Raw genomic sequence first — 10,782 nt, 5'->3', positions numbered from 1 at the left:
AATCCTGAACACATCCTGCTTCTAAAAAGGAGGTTTGAGAAACATCATAAGCAGCAAAAAACAACCATCATAAAAATGGCGTACTGCAACAGTCTAAGAGCAAAGCCACGTCACATTAATGTAAAAAGGTATATCAAACGACTGAGAAAAATTGAGAAATTGGAAATCAAATGAGGCATATCTCCAAATGTGCAGTGAGACAGAAACACTAGACAATGTGATTGACATATGTCATTATCAAATTCTTCAGAGGTCACCCACCGCACATAATCACAGCTGGGAGTTAAGCTGGGTTGCTGTGTGTTAGATGGGTCCAACGCAATACAGATACCACTGTGTTTTTCAAAATGAATTGAATGAACTTTATTTTAGTAATACCGTTTTTCTGTTCAGTTCACACAATTTTAAACCATTATCTTTGGAGGACTGGTTTTATCAAAGAATCCTTATTTTAAAGGAAAAATCCACTTTTAAACATTAAAGTTGGTTACGTAACTATAAATAAGTCACTTTTTGTGAAAAAAAAATCAACATTAATTGAGCCATCGTATCAAAAACAGGCTTTACCGACAGGCTACTAGTCTTGAGTTAGCCTTTCTTTTACGTTACATAAAGACCATCGTAGTAATATGCAGTAATGCCAGCCACATGTCATTGCTCTAAAGCTCTAAAGGTGTTAAGTTAGGTGTAAGTTATAGCCTCTTGGTAAGTGAAGGTCCTGAAAGATACCAAGGTTTAAGTTTCTGCAACCCCAACACTAGACATCGCTCACTGTCTTGTTGAACAATTGAGGGGTAATGCTAATGGTATATAAATCATGAATACCAAAGTATTCACAGATTGTGTAAAGTGATGGTGGAAGTTATAAAAAAGCTATCAGTGGAGTAAACACTCTATAGATGAGGGTGGATTTTCCATTTAGTGCCTTACTTCAGGCCAAATATTTTACCATTCGGCTAAGAATCGTCAACATGGCACCTGATTTGCTCAGACACTTTAAACTACCTATTTATTTAATGTGTACTGGACTGTACATGACTCTGCCATGACATACAGATACAGTCTATATTAAGGTCTTGTGCTAATTGTATTAAGTTCTGTAAGTGTTGGCTCCAGGCATTTGGTAATTATCACTCTGAACTTTGTGAACTCACTGCAGACATTTTCTGCAGCAGTTTGTGAAAAAACTCAAGCACTGGTTTTAGTCTTTCTGAAGCATAGTTTCTGATTAAAACATGATTAAAAACATGCTGCAGCACTGAATAAGAGTGTGACATTCCTTTTTTTGTTGATTTGGGTGCTGAGCGGTGAGCAAGTATGTGTTTTTTCACTATAAAGAACTGCTACCCAAGTTATTCTGTACTGCAGAGTGGCAGTTCCTACTATCCTAGCATATCCAGGAAGAATGTCCTTATTGAATGATTTTGCATGTCATGGTTAATGGCCAATACCAACGCTCAGTGCCAAACAGGTAACATTATTAATTTTCTAAGATTACCTTACCACTTGGCTATATAATCGCCAATCGCCATTCTTCTGGTGATAGTTTATTCATCCATCTTGTGCCTAGCGAGCAAAGAGTGCTTAACAATTTCTAACAACTTCTGAAATGAAGATGGCTTCCCTCAATATAATAAAAAATAGGACCTTTTAATAATAATAATTCCTTACATTTATTATAGCGCTTTATCAATGACTCAAAGCGCTTTACATATACACACATTACACATATATGATACATGCAATGGTCAGATACTGTGGACAATACCCACAGGAGCAAGTTCAGGTGAAGTGTCTTGCCCAAGGACACACCGGCTTTACAGACGCAGCAGCGGCGGGTTTCACCCCTTGATCTGATGATCATTGCACAGCGCACTGCGCCACACCGTCCATCTTCACGCCTCGAAGACATCGAGGCCTTTTGTGGGAAATTGAGGCGAACTTGGGGAAAATAGACCCATACTTTAATTCTGAATTCAAGAGAAGATTTTGGACCCTGATTTAAAATGGATATGCATATCTCTGGTACTACATTACAACAACAAACCAATGGAGCCCAACTTGTAATGGTAAACAAATGTGCATTTGACCACAGGTGTTGAGCTGCTAGTAAATGACGTATGTTCATGAGACAGTTGTATTCTTACGGAAGATTATTGCCTTTTGAAGTTGCTACTGAAGCTTATGTTGTTGCCAACAAAGTTTGACGAAATTGATAAGAGGCACAAAGCTTGGCGGTGATGTTTGCCAAGTCATGAGGTCATCCCTGCTGATGATCTCTTACCAAAGCTCTACACAAAATGTGACAACCTTTATTACATTACCATCATGGTTACCCTCTCAGCTTTTTAAAAACCCTATCGTCCTTCGGCAGCGGCCATGTGCCCCTTTTGAAGCGTAGAAATGCCAAACTTACAATTTGTTATTAATTTGAGGCAGGTGAGGGAAGCAGTCGGAGTGAGAATGTGCCGTCCCTAATGACCACAGGGTTTTACAGAAGGGTAAAGCTGATTTAAGGAGATGTACATACATGCAGAGCTGGGATTTGAGGCCGTAATTTCCTATTCTGAGATAAGCCTAACACTTGTCAGGTTGCAAAGGGAGCAGATCAGCAACCCCTTCACTGTGATGACTTAATGTGTGCTTACGTTGAAAGAGCTTTATGCGTAATGGGTCCATTTTAGGGAATGAAAGAAACCTATCCAGGTCTCTGAGTAGGACTGAGCAGTAACATCTCTGATAGTACTGAAGCATACTGGCAGTTTAGAAGTTGTTAATAATTTACAACAATGTGTTTCACTGTTGTCGTGGCAATACAATTCATGAATACTCCCCCAAAAGAACCAGATTTGTTCTGAATGATTATGCCATCCTTTCTCTCCCATCGGCTCTTTCATCCCTTCTCTTACAGGCAGAGCTACAAGTGCAGTCTCGTGTAATCTGTGATCTCACACCTCGGAACACCTCCACACAGTATTAGTAAGGGAACATGGCAAAGGTGATTGTAAGAGCTGCCAGAATGATTACGTGTTGCGCTGCTGAAACATAGCCAGAGAAAACCACCCCTAAACCTTTCTGTTACATGGTTTGATTGACAGCATTGTTATAACATGAGGATCAATGAGGGTCAAAACTCAAAGGGACTAACCTTTCTACTGTTTATTTAACTCCAAAATAATGAATATTCAACAATATTTTGTGACATTACTTTCCGGCACTGCCAGTAGTGTTACAAATCCTCAAAATAAAACGTTCTATGGTTTGTAAACTCCAAGCTTCTGTATGCATCTCCCACCCAAGATGCATGTGCCTACAGAAACCATAGCTGCTTGGCTTTGGTGTTTGGGTCTTAGCTCCCAAAGCCTTTTCACAGCCTGAGGGTCATAGGTCGCGAGTGTTTACAGATGGCAAGATCATAACAAGGACAAGAGGTGGGGGCGGGATTAGGCAACTGTCAATTAGGCTCATTGTTGTTACTGTAAATCTGACTGGAGCTCACCCATTAGTTAATGATGGTAGAAAACTCCCTCTGAGCCAACATACTTTGAAAGTTGGTCTTCAAAGCCAACATAGTTCATAAGAAGATTTGCTTCCATCCATATGTTCATCTTGGCTGTCATTATCAAGCTTCATTCAAAAATGAATGTTTGGTTATTTTATCAAGAAATCAAAGATTAAACAACAAACATGGACCATAATGGAAGATGAGAACCTTTTAGGCAATGGAGAAGATTTGGGCTCTACGAAGTATATAAAAGGATTAGTCTGCTATTTGAAAGGCAGAAAGATCATAAGAAAGTTGTGTGGGTTTAGGGTGTCTTCAATGAGGCTAAATTAAAACCAATAATACAGAACATTTGTGCCAGGAAAGTTATTTAGGGAGTGAAACAGTTACATGAGATATATCTAAACCAATGAACAGCTAAATGCACCTATCCTCTTGAGATCTTCAAAACTACCATTATGGTGTGAACTAAATTGGCTTTGGAAAACAGGCATTTAAAAAGCATAATGGAGTACATTATAGACGCACAAGGAGCCTCTGTTATCTTTTTTCCTACAGAATATTTCATTAAATCAGAATGACACACACAGAACGGCTTCTTTGATGACATGCAGTGAGTCAGATCGAGCATGTGTTTGGCTAAATTGTCCAACATCTGCCCTGGGGCCTCAAACTCTTGGGGGCCCAAAAATGTGTCACTTAGTTAGTGATTGATTTAAAAAAGTTCCATGAATCAAGTCAGCCTGCTACATTGACTTCCCCTCCCAATTTAACAAAAGAGTTTTAGAGTGAAATAAATGTCCTAAACATTTGGTACATATCTCACTCAGATAAATCCTACTGATTGCATGGAGGTGGACAGGTTTTATATCAACTGTTAAATATTATATATTTCCATTGGGGGTAAACTGTCCAAAAGAGGTAATCCATCTATATTCAAACACTTGGTAACATGGTACAGTTCTCAAACATCCAAACATTCATGTATTTTCATTGCGTGTGGAAACTGTGATAATCAGATATTTCCTCCCAGCTCTCATGCCAAAGGCTCTGACTCTCTGAGGATTAGACAGTGCGAGGTTCAGCACCAGACATTCCACAAAACGGCTTTGAGGGATCCACTAATACCAAGTATTTTAGGAAACAAGTCCTAATATGGTTCTTACAGTATTGCCCAAAAATAGCCAAGTTCTGCACTATGTTTTAAATCTATGTATGCTGAGCCGTCTTCAAATACTTTGTAATGGTGAGAAGCATGCTTCATAGCTTCATACAGAAACAAGTTTATTAATAAATGTGGTTTAAGGATATTTCCATGCTGCAGATAAGTCGTTGATACAATTAAATGTTGATGTGTACATTGAATTGAGTTTACAAGGCTGGGTTGCAAGATATTTAATAGGGACATTTCCTGCCTCTTGTAACACTTGTAACACTTGTAACAGTTTATTATGACCACAAATAAACAATCAATATCTGATGCCATCCAAAAATCTGAAGCTAACGATGTCAGCATGTCATACAGCGTTAGTGTTAGTGTTAGTGTTGGCAGAGGGCCTTGACAGTGGAAGACAAAAGAAAAACACAGGCGCTGCCAAACTCTTGATCAGAAAGAGAAGAAAACCCTCAAAGTCTTAAGGGATTTTAAAGCTAAAGTACTTTCAGAATTGACACTGGCAGGATTTTAGAGAAGCCGTCCCACATGGAGGCATTTAATTGGGTGGGAGTCCTGTATACACGGCCGAGGGTGAGCCCATGTATATATACACACACACACACACACACACACACACACACACACACACACACACACACACACACACACACACACACACACACACACACACACACACACACACACACACACACACACACACACACACACCAGGGGATAAGAAAAGAGGAAGTAGAGGTAATGAGAAGGTGGTTTTTCACTGAGATGATTGGCAGGTGAAATGTTCTTGCCTTTAGAGTTCACATCTGGAGCTAAACGCAGCATTGACCACCCACTGGTTTTTGAGTGTGTGTGTGATTGTGTGTGTGAGAGAGAGCAGCAGCGCGAGTGTTGCTCTGTATAGTAATGTTCCTGGCTTTTTAGAGCAGATTAAGTCTGTGGGTACTGTTGTTTTAGCTTTTATTGTATGAACACACACTTAACTGATTTTCAGTATCACATATAAAGGTAACCATGTAAAAAAAACACAATACAGTTTGTGCTACTGTAACTATAGGCAAAGTTTGCTGGCATTATTCTGATGTAGTAATAAGTAATGTAACGCAATTACCAATGTAAACTTATGATTCAACATTTGTATTTATCTTTATCCATATCACTTACAGATTGACGGTTGACTATAAAGTGATGCTATTTCCAAAATAACTTGTAAGTGAAAGACGCTTTCAAGCCAATTTCAAACCTAATTTGTGGACATAAACAGGTTACTTGTGCAGTATAATGGCACTTTTCCACTGCAGGACCTCGCTCGGCTTAGTACGGTATGGCTAGGCTTCATTTAGGCCTTGTTAGGCCAGGCTCACTTTATGCTGCGTTTCCATTACAGTTTAGGAACTGGGGTAGTAACTATAGTAACGCAGTGTAGGAGGAGCCGTGACGTCATCTTCAATGCGAAACACAAAACCAACATCAGCCGTTAGCTGTTAGCTCTTAGCACTCAGAGCTCCTCATATCTGTTCAGAAACTAGACAAAAGTTAAACAAGTACAAACCACAGACTGCCTGTGTCATGGCGAATACAGTCGTTGGTTTATTTATGTCTGTAGGCCTTTGTTGTGAGTGTGGACGGTCGGAGCATAGCTATACAGCGTTAGCTTAGCCGATCTCCATTCAGAAAACACGCATTTTAAAAGGTTTTTCGTCTGCCGTCTGTCTTCAGACTTGTCAAAGCATTAATTCATGGTTATTACTAACCGGTATCAGTATGTTGTTACTTCGGCATCATTTAGAAACGTGTATTACAATTAAATCACGGTAAAATATGTTCATTTTGTTGTAGTTGCCAGCGTTTCTCTTACTAGTTTAGCATACTCAGCCCGGTTGTTGGCCCGGAAAGAACCTCAATTTTGGAGAGCCAGAAAAACTGTGAAAAAGTACCCGCTAGCCGGAACTACGCCTAGTGGAAACGCAACCAAAAACGGGCACGGCACACTTAAACCGCGTTCCGCGCTGTAGTGGAAATGTGCCATAAGTTGCCATGGCAATTGAGCCATCAAAATGTCTTTGAGCTCAACACACCTCGCTAACTCGCTAATCTGGGGTCGTTGCACAGCCTTCAAGTCCCCATAGTGTAGAGTCCTCGTGTTGGTCAGGTCCGTTTGGCAGCAACATGATCTGTATTCTTTATATGCTTACAATCAATAAATCAATTTGTCGTACTGTAATTTGACTATAAGCTATTAATGTTGAGCTGCTTTGCATTCAGTGTGAGCATAACTTCGGAGAATCCATCCAATGGACTTCAATGATACCCCAACAACTTCTCAAATGAGTGTCCAGTTAAGAAGTTCTTTACAATTAATATTCCTATTCTTTCAAACTTTCAACTAGCTATATTTCATAACGCCTTCATCAGCCAAACAGTTTAGCTGGCGCTGTTTATTCATCATTCATGCCTGAAGAGCTGACTCCAGTGTGATGATGAGGGTTAAGGGCTACATGTACACAAAAGTGTCTCTGAGATAGTCACAATCAGGGGAATGTAAAAAAAGTAAAAAAATGAAAAGAGTCTTTGTGCGTTCCCGTCTTCACTTCCTCGCTTCCCTCCCCGAAACCATTTCAAGACCTGCGAATGAAATTAATATGACAGGTTTTCTATTTTAGACAACAATGGTTTGCCTGTGGGGTGTTTGTTGTTCAGTGAAGCTCCCCCTACTTATTTGGAGAGTAGTCTGTTGCTTCACATGAAACATGTGTTGAATATCAGGGACATATTATGGGATGAAATCCTCTGAGTTTACAGTCTGTCGGTCACTGACTGTCCTCTCTTGGACATAAAGCAGTTCAATACACATTTGAAAATGTCGGTTTGAGTCTATATATGCATTGCAGAGCTTCTGAAAAAGATTGACAATGTACGATATTGTTAACTCCACAGAAGGAATGCCAGTAAAATCCAGACATGCAGGAGCTATCTTAATTTTTTCTGTTGAATCATATTGAATTAAAACTTAAAAGGAGCACTGATCTCAACTATTGTCACCTCGAAGCAGCACAAGAGTCAGTTAGTGCCATTAAAAAATACAGTATATTACTAAACCTGTTTTTTATCTCTCTTTAAACCTATTTTAAAAACATTGGATTGGTATTGTTTGTAACAAAGATGCAAGTTTTAATGATGAAGTGTTATTGCATGCAACTATTGTCCCATGAAGATAAATTGCAACTACTTTCCTTACATTTTGATCTAGCACCATCATCAGGTCATAACTGCAATTATTCCAGAGGAGCAAAAAGAAAACAATGACCAAACCGCATTTGAATGAGATTTGACTTGTGTGAGGAACTTTTGGGTATATAAGCTACATATTTGTGAATCCAGGTTCAATCAATAAACCTTATATAATAAGATAGGCTCATCATCAAGGGTGGCCTTTGCCAGGCGGCTGCTCTGCTAAAAGTTTCAGAAAGCGTTTCTGGGTGAGCGATCAGAAAGGTGTCCGATCCATAGAACGCCGGGACAAAAGCACTGACAAATCAATGAAAGGACCATGCTCTCCTTTTCATCAGGTAACTGATCAAGTACAACCATCATTGGTATAGTTTAAAAAAAGACAATGTACTGATTGGAAGTGGGTTGGATTAGGCTGCTGAAAAAGCAGGCAGGCATATATGATATTGGCAAAGTGGGGGAGTTTTAGGTAACAATGTCATTTTTAAATAGAAATGTGCAGAAAGCCTATGTACACCAGTAAAGTGAGAACAGACTGTCTGATGGCACTAATGCAGGGTAAACGCAGGATGAAACATCCCGGTGGACTTCCGTAAAGCTGCTACTTTATGGTTCATGGGGAATTTAGTGGTTCTCACTCGTCTCCATAATATCAGTTAAAGCCAAAGTGTATATTCCTCCTACCGTATACGTCTGAGATTTACCTTTAAAATAACATTAAATACTGCAATGTTTTAAAGGGGTCTTACCCTACTGTTGAGCTTGTTATGATACTTGACACATGATACTCTAGGATCAGACAAAGACAAGTATTAAGGTGTTTTTACAGTGTAGCATGTCCTACATGACCGGCCAGTTTCCCATGTCTCTTTGTCAGATGACGAGGGAGAAATACTGAAATGAGAGCTCTCCGAGATCCTTTGCACAGCACTCCGTCCTGTTCCCATAACTCTCTGACATAATGTTATTTTAGTCCCTGTTGAAGTGGAGTCATAACCGGTCACTCTAAATAATACCTCGTCTTTTTCTCTCACATCTTGAGTGCCATAGTTTTGGTCATAAAACCTCTTGTTTATCTTTTTAAGTAACAAAAACTGAACACTTTGGTCTCTAAGGCAGATGGATGCCAGGAGAAATATCATTAATTTCCCTACGGTTCACAGAGAGAGGGTGTCATTAATCACAGAGTCTGGTTCCTAGACAGTCTTGACTATAATGTACATTCTTCCTCTGACATACAAGTGAAAGATTTATATGTTGGTCAAACAATTGTCTAGAAAGCATAAACACACTAACTTTATTTGTTCAGCTACATCTCATAAACAAAATGTTTTACAGAGAGTTTTCACGTGCTCTGGATATTCCACACAATGTCAGTTTATGGGGACCATTTATTTGGTAGAAAGTATTTACAACAAGAGTGGTTTATTGCATGGTCTGTATATTATCCACAGTAACCAGGTTACTGTCGGAAAAACCAATTACTGCTGAATTTGTGTCCATGGCAGTTGGTCAAGACTGAAATAGCTCATCAAATATCAACTGAATGAAATACAGTTCTGGTATACACATTGGTGATGAATCCCAATATTACTTAACTTTTTCCTATCCTGCCAGAGACTGCAGATGCAAATTTGCCTGTAGGTCTAATTTTGGCAATTTCACATGATGGACAACTAAAATACTTGTGTTCAATATTATGCACTGTCCCTTCTTAAATAAACAAGCCTCCTCTCTCATCTCTTCTTTTCTCTGTCCTCTCTCCTGCATTTTAGAAATGAAGACATCCTATGCCGAGATCCATTTCCAGGTTATAGGCAGAATGGGGGAGGTGTAAGGAGATTAGGAGGCACAAAAAAGAGAATGGAGAAGGGCCCTCTGTCTCAATATAACACTATCTGTACACATCCATGCACACACCTTAAAAAGACAAAGAAGGAATTTCCAGACCCCTACGGTCCCCTTCTGTGGGCTCACACACCCAAACATGTATCGACAGCTGCACTACAATGAGAGTCCCGCGGGTAGAGTCCCCCGAAGCTTGAACCTGTGCTGGACGATGGGTACTAAGGAAGAGTTAATCCTCTTGCATAGCACAACTTAGTGGCCGAGGGATCAGACATTAAGACACGAGGCGTGTTAGAAATCCTTAATGACAAGAGCTTTCACAGAATCACTCCAGGTCACCACACAGCAGCCCACAAAGATTTAGGGCAAATTAGATCTGTGGGATTAAAAAGTGATATGGTGCCAAGCAGGCATGGGGCCAACCTATGAACCTGAAGGGGCCTTGGCGGGTCTTTTTTAGAGGGTTTCTGGGCATGGCAGATGTGAAGAGAATCCAGACTCACCTATAACATGCTGGATTATCTGTCAATTCCCAAGTTTTCAACAAGATCTCCAAAACCAAACAACTTAAAAAAAAAGTTTATAACCACCCATTTGATCAACTGGGCGTGATTTCTGATCTGATGCTCCTACGACAAATCATTTGTAAGCGCCAAAATCCTTACAAAACATTTTATGATGAAGTTTGGTAAATTTATAGCAAAAGAAAAAACACGGTTAGGTTTAGGAGAAAATCCGGAACTCATCACTCAATAAAAAAGTCTTCTGATTTCCTGCTTTTTATCTGAAACAGTAAGTCCTAATTAATATTGCTGCTGAACTACTTTACATTGATTTAAACTAAAATGTTGTCCCTGTTTAAGGGCAGTTGCTGAAATGACTGATCTGTCCTGACTCTTGGGAGGACAGTGTTAAACGTCTTGGGATCTCCCGGGAAAAATTGGAGGATATATATCTAGGCTACCTGGCTGACTTAGCCGAGACTGTGATGTTGTCAGTCAAACTATTGAGCAATGGAGACTTT

The sequence above is a fragment of the Gymnodraco acuticeps genome, unplaced genomic scaffold, assembly GCF_902827175.1.
Source record: "Gymnodraco acuticeps unplaced genomic scaffold, fGymAcu1.1, whole genome shotgun sequence".
Taxonomy (NCBI): Eukaryota; Metazoa; Chordata; class Actinopteri; order Perciformes; family Bathydraconidae; genus Gymnodraco; species Gymnodraco acuticeps.
This window is presented reverse-complemented; position numbering follows the sequence as displayed.